Source organism: Ailuropoda melanoleuca, chromosome 16, assembly GCF_002007445.2.
Source record: "Ailuropoda melanoleuca isolate Jingjing chromosome 16, ASM200744v2, whole genome shotgun sequence".
NCBI classification, from domain to species: domain Eukaryota; kingdom Metazoa; phylum Chordata; class Mammalia; order Carnivora; family Ursidae; genus Ailuropoda; species Ailuropoda melanoleuca.
The window spans coordinates 26,067,663-26,082,931 of NC_048233.1; the positions used below are offsets into that span (position 1 = coordinate 26,067,663).

Sequence of the window (15,269 nt, forward strand, 5' to 3'; positions counted from 1 at the left end):
CTCACATTGAAGGGACTTCAAAATTATAACGTGATCTCTAGGAAGTATCAGATTTGTGATTGTAGCATTTTTTTAAAATTTTAAATATATATATTTCAGAGAAGTAAAATAGAGTGATCAGTACGAGTTTTACGCATAAGATATATTGCTAAGATAAAAATAAGGGAACAGTGGTTGAATATTGAAGTTTAAAGAAAGAGAAGAAATAGTGTAAAAATTCCAGATTGTAAAAGAGTACATTTGTGGGTTGTTTTTTTTTTTTAATAAATGATGTGGGGTATATACAGGGTACATCTAAAAGCATAAGTAATTGTTCTATTTATGATGTCAACAGATAAAATACACTGGAAGTTCCATCCTTTATAACCATGTACTTTACATTAAAAAAACTTTGGATAGCAACTTAAAAATGTGTATGGGGGCATACAGGACCAAAATATTTAGAGACCACTGAATCATACCAATTTGAAAACAGTGTCATAGATTTGCAAGGTACTGATGTGTAGTTAAAATTTTCTCTATTCCACATGACACGGTGTATCTCTAGCCTTTATCAGTCATTAAGAAAAATGGATATCCTTGGCCATATGTGTGTCCAGGAAAGTAATATTGGGATGGGGCAGTTTAAGTTCTGTTTGAAGAACCCCTTAAAGTACATGGGTCAGTAGCATTCATTCTTTCAGCAAACTATTAAATATTGACTAAGAAGATACTATTACTATTGCCTTGCAGTATATGATATTTGGACACTATTAATTAGTTTTGATGGCCCCAATGCCATGTTTGATCTGGGAAATTATATCAGTGCGTTTCTTTAATATTCATTATGCTTTATTTGTAAGCAAAACACATGTCTATATGAAGCTTTAATCAAGTTACCTGCTTTTAATTATGATATAATTCTACTTCAAAATATTTTCATTGAGTCTCTTTTCCTTTTTTTTTCTTTTTTTTTTTTTTTTGAGATTTGTAGAACTGTAACTTCCTTACGCATACTCCAAATCAGGCACCTGTAATCTCTGTAATTAGGAGCAAGCTTCCAAAACAAGTAGTCTTTATTTTTACATTAAATTTTTCACTTCACTTTCTATTAATAGTTTGCTTGACTGTTGGGGATATGCACTATCTTTGAATATTTTCTTGTAGACTAATAATTCTGGATTTGTCCATTTGTCAAGTAATTCATGACTAATTTTTCAGTAAGTTGCACTTAAAGTGTTTGTTATTGGTAACTATAATTTTGATATTTTGATTATCTGATAAATATATTTATCAATTCTTCTTTTCCCTTTTTTGCATTACTAAAGATTATTGAGATGTATGTAATTAAAAATTATGTCGTTCCCTTATAAGAACTTCAGAATACAGAAAATATAGCCACTAAAAGGATCCTTAACATTTATTTACTGTGCTCCGCCTCCCACTTACCTTTTTTGGATAAAATAGCAGAGTAATGGGAACCAGATTTTACAGTGTTGCTTTGTTGTGATTTCTTTTTCAAACTTTATTTGAAAGGTGTTTCCGTAACCTTTCCAACAGCTTCACTATTTGATTTGAACAACAGAAGTACTTTGTGGTCTTACAATGGGCAATATCACAAACAGGTATTTTCTAACAATTTCTTTATCAAATGTTTTCATTCATGTCCTTATATTTTTATATATCCTAGGACCTGAATTGTCTTTTACAGTATTATTCATTCTTTCAACACAACTTACTAAGGTTGATTTAAAAAGATAGCCTCTTCACAAATACTATTTTCATTAAATCTTCACCTTGTCTTATAAAATATTTTACATTAATTCAGTGTGACAGTATGAGTTTATACTCTGAAACCAGGAACTTACATGTTCTAAATATGGTTTTACTACCAATTCTCAGATATAGAACTTTTTGATGTTTTAATTTCCTCATCTATAAAATAGAAGTGATAATCATAATTTAGTTAGTTCTTGCTTTCCATTCTACTTTTGAGACTACCTCTGAAAATACAGTTGACCCTTGAAGAACACAGAGGTTAAAGATGCTGATATCCCACACTTGGAACCCACGTATACCTTTTGACTCCCCAAAAACTTAACCACTGATAGCTTACTGTTGGCCTTATCAATAACGTAAACAGTTGATTAACACATATTTGTATGTTATGTGTATTGTATACTGCATTCTTACAATAGAGTAAGCTAGAGAAAGGACAGTGTTATTAAGAAAATCATAAAGGGGCACCTGGCTGGCTCAGTTGAAAGCATTCAGCTCATGATCTTGGAGTCATGAGTTTGAGCCCCACATTGGGTGTAGAGATTACTTAAAAATGAATAAATAAATAATTTTTTTTTAAAAAAAGGGAAAATCATAAGGAAGACAAAAAACATCGGCGGTACTATACTGTAAAAAATCCACATATAAGTGGACCCATGTAGTTCAAACCCATGTTGTTCCAGGGTCAACTGTATTAAACTAACCTGATGAAACGAAGGAATGCTGAGTTCTAATATTAATACTTTGCACCACTTTTTGCGAAGAGTTTTATACCAATAACCATTTCAGGTCATTAACAATACAAGGAGGCTTTGTGGAATGATCATCAAATAGTGAGATAAAGTCCCCGGAGAGAAGGAAGTACCAGTCAGCTTTCTTTGCTTTCTGGAACTTCATCCCACTTTCTCTTTTTTTTTTTTTGGTTTACCTGAGTTAGCAAATATTTATTTATTTATTTTATTTTTTTTAATGATTTTTTTTATTATATTATGTTAGTAACTAACTATCATCCCACTTTCTGATGATTGCTCCACATGGTTCCTCAGTCAAATAGAGCAGGTATAATTTTGTTTCCTATCTATAGGATACATGTAAAAACTGTCCATGACACTCCCCAAAGGCCTCGGTCCTTTTCCTGCTACCCTTAATAAACAAGACTCAAAGATGTCTTTTCTTAACTATGGTTCAAGGCTCCTTTAAAAATGAACACTAGATTGGTAATTTTTACACCAGTCCACCAACTAACGGACCTTTGGCAATCCCAGACTTAATGCCACACCAGAGGAAGAGCACTACTGCAGAGAGAGCTGAGATCTGCATTAGCGTGGTGCTCTTCCTCTCTAAATATCACCCCTAACTTTTCCTAGTTTCTCAGTCAACAATCTAGGCAAGGCTAGAAATACTTTATTCATTTTTACGTAAAGCTCTCCTATCACTAAAAAGACTACCTTTTTAAATAAAGTTTGTATTTCTGTATATACTCACCATAAATTTAAAAATATATTTTTTTCTTTGAAGAAATGAAGAGCTGTAAAGTGAGACCACCATATAGCTTTAAAAAAAAAAAGACTTAACTTTTTAGAGTACTTTTAGGTTTACAACAAAATTGAGAGGAAGATACAGAGGTTTCCCATATACCTCTGACCCTGCACATGCATAATCTCCCCCATAATCAACATTCCCCCACCAGAACAGTGCATTTGTTGGAATCGATAAACCTATATTGACACATTGTAATTGCCAAAATCCAAGTTTACACAAAGGTTCTCTCTTTGTGTTGTATATTCTGTGGGTTTGGACAATGACATGTATCTCTCATTATAATATACAGAATATTTCCGCTGTTTTATAGTTTTGGATTGTACCCATATTAATTTTGAATTAATTTTTGTGAAGAGGTATGTATGGTGTATGTCTAGATTCATTTTTTGGCTTGTAGATATCTAGTTTTTCCAGCACCATTTGCTGAAAAGACTGTCTTTTCTTAATTGCATTGTCTTCGCTCCTTTGTCAAAGATCAGTCCAACTGTATTTATGGAGGTCTATTTCTGGACTCTCTGTTCTGTTCAGTTGATCTGTATTCATCTGTTCTTTCACAAGTACTGCACTCTTGATTACTGTAGCTTTACAATAAATCTTGAAGTCTGGTAGTATCAATCCTCCAACTCTGTTCTTCCCTCTCAATATTGAGTTGGCCATTCTGAGTCTTTTGTCTCTACGTGTAACCTGTACAATCAATTTATTGATGTCCATAAAATAACTTGCTGGAATTTTGATTGGGATTGCATTGCATCCGTAGTTCAAATTGGGGAGGACTGACATCTTGACAATAGTGAGTCTTCCTATCAATGGACTTAATGTTTCTATCCATTTATTTAGTTCTTTGACTTTGTTCATATTTTTATAGTTTTCCTTATATAGATTATATACCTATACATATATTGTACATATATAGAGATCTTGTGTATAGGAAAGAAATTAACTTTCGTATATTAACCTTGTATCTGCAACCTTATTAATTGCTTATTAGTTCCAGGAATTTTTTTTGTGAATTCTCTCAAATTTTCTGGAGTTGACTACATCCCCTTTATAATAAAACAGTTTTAGGTCTTCCTTCCCAATCTATATACCTTTTGTTTCCTTTTCTTGTCTTACTGCACTAACAAGGACTTCTAGTATGATGTGGAAAAGGAATGGTTGAGAGGGGACATCCTTGCCTTGTACTTTATGTTAGTAGGTAAGCTTTGAATTTGACCTCTTAGATGTGATGTTAGCTCTAGGCTTTTTATAAGATAGTCTTTATCAAGTTGAGAAAATTTCTTTCTATTCCTAATTTGCTGAGAGTTTATCATGCGTCGGTATTTGATTTTGTCAAGTATTTTTCTGCATCTACTGATATGATCATGTGATTTTTCTTTTTTAGCTTATTGATGTGATGATTACATTAATTGTTATTTTGAATGTTGAACCAGCCTTGCATACCTGGGATAAATCCCACTCTACTATAGGTGTAATTCTTTTTATACCTTTTTAGATTTGATTTACTAATATTTTGATGAGGATTTTTGCATCTGTGTTCATGAGAGAAATTGGTCTGTAGCTCTCTTTTCTTGTTAACATCTTTGCCTTTTGGTATTAGAGTAATTCTGGCCTTATAGAATGAGTTAGGAAGTATTTCTTCTGCCTCTATCCTCTGAATCCATATAACTTTTGACCATTAGGTTTTCATAGAAGAGTAGGTCAGACCTCCAAGTGTTCAAAGACTATGACTAGATTTTTAGTTTGGCATACTTAGATTTAATAGCTTTTTAATGTATGTGATTAAAGTCAATGTCACTATCTTGGTAGTGAAGACTTTAAACTCCTCAGTGTCTTTTATTTAGAAAAATCTAGATACACATCAGCAGAACTCTCATTTTTCATCCAAGCATGGTGATACCTATATAGTAACTGAGGTGGTAAGTCATTTGGAAAGGTCATACCCCTGGAATTTCTATATGATAATAGTCTGCGTTCGATTTACTACAAGCAATTTAGATGACTCGATCCTTTCATTCCCTTGTATAATGTCATTTGTTTATATTAAAACACAAGAAGAAAGAGTTTCAATGCTTTGACCGCATTTGTTCACATTATAACATAAGAAAAAAGTTTAAGGCCACTGCCTGTATTGCCTTGCTTAATTGAGTTCTCAGGTAGTACTCTTTGCAGAGAAGGAGCAGATATCTTGAGACCATGTTGCTACATTATATGGTATTCCAGGGACATCTCAATTGCAGTGTATACTTATGGATAACTTTTTTTTTTTTTTTAAGAAAATTAGGCACCCACCTTCGTTCATCTACTTCCTCGTTCAGTGCATTTGTAATGATGCTTAGTAAGGATTGGTTACATAAAACATTTTGAGTAACTGCCAGATTTTCTTCTGAACCTTTCTCACTTATAAACAGAGGTGAGAAATGGGAATTTTAAATGGAAATTTTTATCAGTTGAGATGGCTGTTTCTGTAGGAATTCTAGTTTACAATCATTTGCTTGTTTTAGATGCATAAAAAGCAAATAAAAAAAAGAAAAAGCAAATACAATAGTGTAGTGTTACTTAGTTGACAAGAAAAGTAAATGGCTGAACTAGAAACAAAAGTTCTATAATAGCTTTCATATAAACCTCACAAATGTCTCTTGGCTATAGATCATCAATTTATGTAATTTCTACCCAAATTGCCACCAATTCTGCTCTGCAGATTTCCCACAGATTTTTAAAGAAATCTCAAGAGAAAGATTGTTGGCCTTTTCTTGTTTTCATTTGTTTAATAGTACTGGATTGTCCCATTTTTATAGAAAAACCTTTAACATTGTAGCATGGCTTAGGTGTACTCTCTTCTTAGTGAGGAGGAATATAGTATATGATTAGGGGGATGGGTTTTTGAATCCGATTTCCTGGATTAGAACCAAGATTTGCCATTTATTAGATGTTTAGACTTAGGCAAGCACTTAAAACTGTGGGCCATATTTTGTTCATCTGTAAAATGGAGATGAAAATAATGCCTATTTTACATAAAATTGTTATGAGAATTAAATGATTTAGCACATGTAAAGTTCTTATAACATTACCTGGCATATAAAAATATAATTGTCAGTGTTAGCTATTAATGCTATTATTTTGTTTTTGAGGTAAGTTTCCCTAGTTATATGGTTTAGATCAGACTGTCTTTGGCACAACTGCCTTTGGTTCTTGAAGTATTTTTTTTAGTTTAAATACCTCTTTGTTTCAGAAGTGATTCATGGCAACTTAAAATATATGTACTATTGGGGCGTCTGGGTGGCTCAGTTGGTTAAGCATCAGCTCTTGATTTCGGCTCAGGTCATGATCTCAGGGTCATGGGATCGAGCCCTGCATTGGGCTCCACGTTCAGCACAGAGTCTGCCTGTCCCTCTCCCTCTGCTCCTACCCCTGTTCTCTCTCTCAAGTAAGTAAATTAATTAAATCTTTAAAAAATACGTGTGTGTGTGTGTGTGTGTGTACTATTAAAAATCATGGTGAATGGTAAATAAGCATCAAATAACGAGTGTGAAACTGATGGAGATTTAATATTAAAATGTACACGTCAGAAGTTCCTATCTGCTTATCAGAGTTAATCTGCAGAATCAGGTTGGAGTTTCCTGGAGACAAAACTATCATATTTTATGTATAATATTCACAATTTTAAATTAGGAATTTTATATTTCCAGACATCCTAAGTGAACTTGTTTGGTTAGGTAAAATTTTATCACTATAGTTTGGAATTAATCTCCATTATAAGCTTTTTCAACATCTTTAAGTTTTTTTGTTTTTGTTTTTGTTTTAACTCTTCTAGTTTGTGAATGCAAATACTCTGTAACACGACAAAAAGACACTTGCCAATGAAACTTGAATACATATATGTTCAGGTGATCAGCATAACCTGATCATTATGATTATTTTATTTTTCTCTAATTCATATACTCTTAAGCTCTTACACGAGATTGTATTCCACTAGCTGTTCTTCAGTCCCCACACCAAAGTGGCCAACTTGCTGGAAATTTTAGTCTCATTCACTTAACATTTTGAGCTTATCCTCAGATTCTTGAACTCATACTCTAAAAAGTTATTTTTGGTTTCTGATTTGATGGTAGACATCCACAGTATAAAGTTGGTACCTAAATCACTGGGATCTATATTTGTCACCTAGTAAGAAAAACTAGAAATAACAGCATCAGTAAGTCCAGAGGGAAGCTGTTTAGAGCTCGGATGGAAACTTAACAGTCGTAAAAGATTCAGGACCCTTCTGTCTTTGTACTTTTTCTATCTTTAGCACTGGCTTACATTTTTAAGGCTACAGAATAGTAGCTGGAGCTCCAGTAAACACACTTGTGATGGAGGAGAAAGGAAAAGTGAAAAAATTAAAAAAAAAAAAAAAGAATTTGGGACAGGTGTCTGTCCCATTTTTTAAGGACCTCTCCTAGAGATCCTACCCAGTAGCTTACACTCCCATCTCTTGAGCTACCCCCCTAGCTGGAAGGGAGTCTTGGGAGCGATGGCTTGAGGATGTTCATATCACTCCTAGAACTAACCTGGAATTTTATTGGTAAGAAAAATGGATACTGGAGAGAGAGCTCACATGCTCTGCCATATTCCCTGACATCTGATATCTTCTGTTTGGTGGGTGTTTAGTGTTAATTATTTTTCAGCATCTTCTATTTGAGCAGGTGCTACTGCCATTTTTAGGCAATAATATCCAAGTTTAGCTTTCCTAATTGAGAGCAAACTTCCTCTGCTTGTTTACAAGAAGGAGGACTGTGAGGGTTTTCTTACATTCCTTGATCCAGCTGGGAGGCAGCAAGGGACTTTAAGAGGACTGACTTTGTGTTTCCCACTTGGTTTCCTCAGTAGGATAAATCTGTTTTAAAATGTTACACACAGATGGTATTTTTTCCTTAAGGCTTCACTAATCAAGTACACACTATAAAATCCTGAATGAAGAGGAGCAGTCCTATATATTTAAAATGAGATAAGAAAGTCTATTCACACTAACTTCCATTCAATTAAACAGTGCTTTGTTTCATTGGTTCGATTTTGAATCCTGAGGATTTTCTAATGGAAACCAGATACGCGTCACTGCTGTAGAGCATCTCAGCACTTGTGTACTTGGCCAGTTGTATCAGTAGTAACGGAAACATGGAGGTAAGCAAGCAAAGACTGTCTTAGTCTCAAAGGTACCACAAGGTGAGATCCATACCATACGTTGCCATTTTGAATTACATTTCCCTTTTCTTTTGTTATGGACCTAGCAGAAAGTAGTCTGTCATTTTTATATATGGCTGCTGAGGTTTGTAAATTAAGGCAGTGATTTCTTATATGAGGCATTTAACGTGCTGGTTTTTCTTTAACACTTCTGTTGCATTTTCAAGGAACTATTTGTATATTAATGTAACAGGAACCTTCCTGAAACTACTGTTGAGGAAGAGAAGATAATTACATGTTTTAATGACTATAGGGCTTTTGGCATCTTGACAGGTTTTTACATGAGTATATGCAGGAGACTCTTACATATTTTATAGCACAACAGATACTATGGCAAGGACCTGAGTCATAACCGAAGTCCTTGTCTGGGAAGGCAGTGTAGTATTGTGGTTCAGAGAATAGGTTTGGTATCATACACACCTGAATTTGAATCCTGGCCCTCCCACTGGGCCCAGTTATCAGTCTCTAAGCCTTGCTGTCCTCATTCATAGAGTTCCAAAAGAATAAAAATGAGATAATACGTAGTTTATGTTTCCCACTGATGCCCTGCATTTAATGTAATCTCCCCACCTTGAGCCTGGGCTGGACTGAGTGGAACTGGGTTATGAAAAGATTGTGGCTTCTGTCTTGGGTGCTATCCCACTCCCTTGATGTGCTTTTGATCCCACTCATTCTCTCTTGAATTGCTTGCTTTGGGAAGTCAGCTGCCATATCATTAGGCAGCTTTGCAGAGGGACTCACATGAGCTCTGTTACAAATGGATATTTTGAGGACTGTCAGCAGCCACCGAGAGAGGTCGGAAGCAGGTTCTTGCCCAGTTGAAGTTTGACTTGACTGCAGCTCACTTAAGAACTTGATTGCAACCCCTAAGTAGAGACCATGACCCAGAGGCACTCAGTTAAGCAGCACCCAGTTCTCATACCCACAGACTTTGGATGATAAATACTTGTTGTGTTTTTTTGTTTTGTTTTAAACCACTAGGTTTGGGTTGCTTTGTTACACAATAATAGACAAATAATACAACATATAAAGAGGTTCTCCCGTGCGTGGCACGTGAACATGAATCTCAAAACAAGAAGAGGGGTCATACTTAATTCAGTGTTACAGGATTATTAATCATGCATTGTAAATCATCTTCGGTATATGTGTGCACGGAGCTCCGGAATAAGCCTTGTGGACAGCCACTTCCCTGTTTTTGTAGATTGGAAAATATAAGGCAAATGTTATCAGTCATCTGAGATTTTAGGATAGCGTGGGGAGACAGGACCCAAGAGATCATGTAATTCTTTCTTCTACTTCAAAATAAGATGAAATTTATATTGCTGAAGGTCAGAACAAAAGAGGAGATGGAATTGGCAGATATTGTTCCTATTTATAATGATACAAAAGAATTGCCAAAATCTTTAAAAAGATGATAAAAATACAAGAGTTTGTGTTTGTTACTTGAACATTTTGTTACTTAACCGTATTTGTTTAGCATCTTTAAGTTTATTTACTTTTCAAAAGGTCATCCTACAGATTGCAATATTTGCAGTAACCAAGTTCTTGAAAAAATAATGTAGAAAAAAAGGTGGTTTCATTGTTTGGGAGCATGTAACGAATTGTATTAAAAACTTTATGTGGATTGTCATATTAAAATCAGTTAGTCTGCCCTGCCAGAATCAATGCATCTTATATTTGAGATAAACACTTTCCTTGCCATTGAACTCTAGAAAGTAGGATATGGAACTTATTAATGGGTAAATATAGCCGTATGGTTTAGAGCCCTAAAATAGAATTTCTGCACAACTACTATCACAGCTTTATCTACCTTTACCTTCTTTTCTAAAATTTCCCTAAATCTATGGCTTTTTTTTACGGTGTTTTGGAAATTTTCAGATTTTCTTTGGGAAACCCCCTCCCCCGCCCCGCCGACAAAGTCATTGAACATCATATATGGAGGCTCATACTATACACTGTAGTGCCTGCTACCAGGCAAGTAAGAGTAAAATCTTTACTCACTACTAAAGTGCATCCTTTTCTGGCCAACTCTTTGCTTTAAGATCAAATAAGGTTGTATTCTAAGGTGGTGTGCCTGCACATCAGAGTCTGGAATGTATATTGGTATATTCTGTCCAGATGATTTAGCGAAGAGCGAAAATGAATATTCCCATTTCCCAGTGGATTCTGTGGCAGTTTGAGATAAAAAGGCAGAACTGCCCAAATATGTACAACTTACTTTAGATGATTCAAAAAGAGAGAATTTACTAACCCTAAGACATCTTAAAACAAAACAAAGCAAAAAAACAATCCTTTAGTTGTGGCCAATAGGGTTTAAGACTCTTTATACCCGTTTCTCATTTACTCTAAAAGAGCATCTGTAATTCATCTTGTGCATGGGAGAAAGTTACACAACTTCTTTATATGTTGACATTTTTTAACTATATAAATCGTCAGATAGGTTTGAAATATACTTTAAAGTTGAAAAATATTCTCAAAGACAAAAGGAGATGTGAACTCTGGATTGAAAGTCTTCATGAGACATGAACGATGGCCTAGGGATGTTCTTCTAAAGAAGTTGGGCCTACGTTTTCTGAAGTTCAAGGTTGAGGCAACTGTCACTGCCTTAGTTCAAACCACTGCCCTGGAATCTTTTAGAGTCAAAGTTATTCTAAACATGTATTTTATGTAACACTATAATCCTAAAGCTGGTTCAAAGTCTCTTTCAACATGATTTACAATAATGCCATAGTTATATTCCCAGAGAGGAGATTTCATTTTTAAACTCAAGCTTTATATACAATCTATGCCTCTTGTAATCCTGTTTGCTTATCTGAAAATATTAAGAAAAGACTATTTAAAAAGAGAAACTCTTTATGGTTAGTGTACCAGTAATAAAACAGATACCATAGAACATCCATTAATGCAGCTAGTCATGTTGCAGATAAGTCTAAATTTTCTTAGGCTAAAGTGATGAGAAACAGAATGTGAGGATACAGGAGAAAAGTAAAGACGGTGGTATTTAGAGCAAAAATGTTTAAATGTCACACAGTAAATGTAATCACCACTTAAGAATAACTTGGTCTTTCCTTCAAGTCTGTCAGCTCTTATTATGATTTCATAAAATGTACCAGACCATTACGGTTATGTTTGCATATTAAGTTTTAAAATCAATTCATAGGGATGCTGGATGGCTTAGTCGGTTAAGCATCCACTTTCGATCCCAGGGTCCTGTGATCAAGTCCTGCATCAGGCTCCCTGTTCAGTGGGGAGACTGCTTCTCCCTCTGTCTGCCACTCCCCCTGCCTGTGCTCGTTCTCTTTCTCTTTCTCTGACAAATAAAATCTTTTAAATAAATAAATAAATAAATAAATAAATAAATAAATAAAATCGATCCATGATCCACTTCCTTCTTGTCTACATTAAGGCTAAGAGTGGCGATGTTATCGCACCCAGAATGGTTCTCAGCACCTTCTAGGGATGAGTCTTAGCTATCCATTGTCCAAAACATAGGGAGGCCCTAGAATGTACTTGATACGTAAAAGGGTTTTCTTAAGCAAAGATAAACTCAGGTTAATATATTTTAAAGAAATATATTTTTTAATTGTAGGAGGACATTTAAGTTGTGAAATTGGTCTCTTAACCACTCAGAGCATCAATTTTCCACAACTATAAAATGCAGATGTTAGACTAAGAAGTCTCAAATTACCTTTCCACTAAAATTCCATAATTACTCATTAAGAGGAAATTCAGTCGGTATTTTGTTTTTCCTATATTTGCAATGTGTTTTGAGCCTACAGGGGTTCTCAAGAAAAATTAATCTGTTGGACATTTCCCAAAGTATGCTTTATAGACGTGCACACACACACAATTCCAAAGTTTACAAAGTTTGAGAAATGGACGCCTGGGTGGCTCAGTCAGTTAAGTGTCTGCGTTCAGCTCAGGTCATGGTCCCAGGGTCCTGGGATCAAGTCCCACGCTGGGCTCCTTGTTCAGTGAGAAGCCTGCTTCTCCCTCTGCCTGTCGCTCCCCCTGTTTGTGCTCTCTCGCTCTCGCTCTCTCTCTCTCTCTCTCTGACAAACAAATAGATAAAATCTTTAAAAAAAAAAGTTTGAGAAATGTTACTATACTATAACCATGTTAGCAGTTCACAATGCTTATGAGCATAAGAGCTCTGAGAAGTTGTAAAGAAAAGAAACTTTTTTAAGCCGACATTTCTCAAACATACTTGATTAAAAAGCCTTTAAAAAAATAGGACATGTGCTACATAGAAATGGCATTTTATACTTTGTGGGAAACACTACTATGGTATGTAAGGACCTCAACAATTTGGAAGAATCACTGTTAGTCGTTTCCTAGGGCTGCTATAACAAAGTACCACAGACTGGATGGCTCAAAACAACGAAATGTATTCTCTCACAGTTCTAGAGGCCAGAAGTCTGAAATCAAGATCCTGGAGGGGTTGTGCTGTCTATGACGGCTCCAGGGCGCCATCTGTTCTGTGCCCCTCTCCTAGTTTCCCGTGTTGCTGGTGCTCCAATGCATTCCTTCATCCATAGTCTTGTCACCCCCGTCTCTTCATATGGTGTTCTTCCCTGTGTCTCTTTCCGTATTTCTCTGTCTCTTGTTATTATGAAATTAATGATTAGATTTAGAGGCCATCCTAATCTGGTATGACCTCATCGTACATCTTAATTATGTCTACAAAGACCGTTCTCCCACATAAAGTGACATTCACACGTACGGGAGTTAGGAGTTAAATATATCTTTTGGGGGGACACAGTTCAACCCATTACAATAATTACCTGTCAAACCTCATATCCTACTGCTCTTTGACCAGGTCATGTGTTAATGACACCAGGTCTTAGTTTTCTGACCTTTCCCTTTTATTCATTGCATAGGTAAGGCCTTCTGTGCTTTAAATTAAATGCCTTCTCCATACAGATGATTTCCAAATTTGTATCTCTCACCCAGATCTCCCCCTGAACTGCAGTCTTATATCCAATATCTGCCATATCTGGTAGGATTCGACAAACTAACCCTGTCCAAGACAAAATTCTCATTTTCCTGTTGCCGCCTCACTCCAGCTGCAGCCCATCACCAATAAATGGCAATGGCATTCTAAGAATCACCTTTTGTTTCTCTTTTCCTTTCATCCACACTCCTAACCCACCAGCAACTCGAGTTGATCCTATCTCAGATGTGTCCCCAGCCTGACTGCTGCGAAGCTCCCACTGCCAGCAGTCCGATTAATGTTCTACTTTTCCCAGACCAGAAGTCTCCTGACTGGGTGTTCCTCTTCCACTCTTGCCCCACTACAGTCTGCTGTCCCCAGTAACAAAGTGTGCTCTTTTTCAAACACCGAGTATGGTCACACTCCTACTCAGAACTCTTCCCACAACCTCTAGCACCCCACGTGCTCTGACCACTGTCTGCTTCTCTGATCTTCACTCCCCCTCCCCTTTGCTCATATTGCTCCAGTTTTGTTATATGTGTTGCCAGTATTCAGTCACACCAGATCTGAACCCACATTTCGGACTCTGCTCTTGTCATTTAATCTGCCATAAAATTTTCTTTCCTGATGCTTTTGTATGGTTCCCCTCCTCCCTCATTTCTTTCAGCTCTCTTCAGTACCACTTTGTCCATGTGCTCTTTACTCTTCATCCTTCCCCAAAAGCTCTCCCCTCATCTCTGTCAAATGCTGCTTTGTTATTTTTAGAGTACTGATCTCCACCTGAAAAGTAGTAATGTGTTTCCTCATACTACAGTATAAATTATATACGAACAGAGAATTGTCGGATTCATCCCTGTATTTCTAGTGCCGAAATTGTGCCTGGCACATAGTAGGTGCTAGAGAAATACTGAATAAAATGAGTGAATGAAAGAATGTATGAATACTTCTAAGCAGACTTTCTCCACTACGTTCAAGCCTCCTTTCTCAGTGTCTCTCAACACTCTATCTTTGTTCTTCCAAAGTGCTTTCCTATAATTTCAACACATCTTCTCTTCGTCTAAGGAAACACTCTTGATACTCTGAGAACCTGTTCAGGTCCTGCCTCCATGAAGTCTTCACTGCTACCCTCCTGCCGTGGTCCCTCCCCATCTCTGATCTTCCATTAGACTCCGTCTTTACACACGAGCACCTCTTTGTTCTTCAGTCATTGCGTGTGTGTCTCTCCAAAGAGATTGCAAACTAATTTCTTAAAGGACAAGGACATTATAATATACTTTTTTTGCTCAGACCTCAGAGCCATAATGTACAAATAGGGGTCAATCCTGACTTTTTCCTTGATTAACGGATTGACTAGTTGAATGCCTCCATCTCAAGCAGGTAAATGAAACAACAGTTTGAGGGTTTCTTGGCGGGGGCGGGGGAGTATAATAATATCAGAAAAATAGCAGCATTCGTATCCAAATAGCACTATTAAAAGGTCAGCACTGTAATAAATACATGACTGAAGAACTATTCCATTTCTTATTAGAAGGTAAACAATCTTTCTTACCCAATATGATGATATTAACTGGAAAATCTGAGTAATTATAGTTTCAGATCATCATACTTGACCTTTCTTCAATGATGATGAAAGAGCTTGTTAAGGATGTGAAAACTGAACGCATAAAACTTATTATTACTAAACTGATAACACTTGTTTATGGACTCACTTTCCATCAGTAAATTTGATATCCATTCTAGCTTTTTTAAAAAAATGAGATGACTTTTTAAGCATAGTTTAAAATATGGTGGAGGGCAGGTTGGAAAAGTAACATTAATA

At 35.9% G+C, this 15,269-nt stretch overlaps 1 protein-coding gene across 1 annotated transcript in view; it reads left to right on the forward strand.

Annotated features, from left to right (window-relative positions):
* CCDC91 (coiled-coil domain containing 91) overlaps nucleotides 1-15,269 on the forward strand; it is a 322,822-nt gene that overhangs the window by 299,751 nt on the left and 7,802 nt on the right. The window lies entirely within an intron of this gene.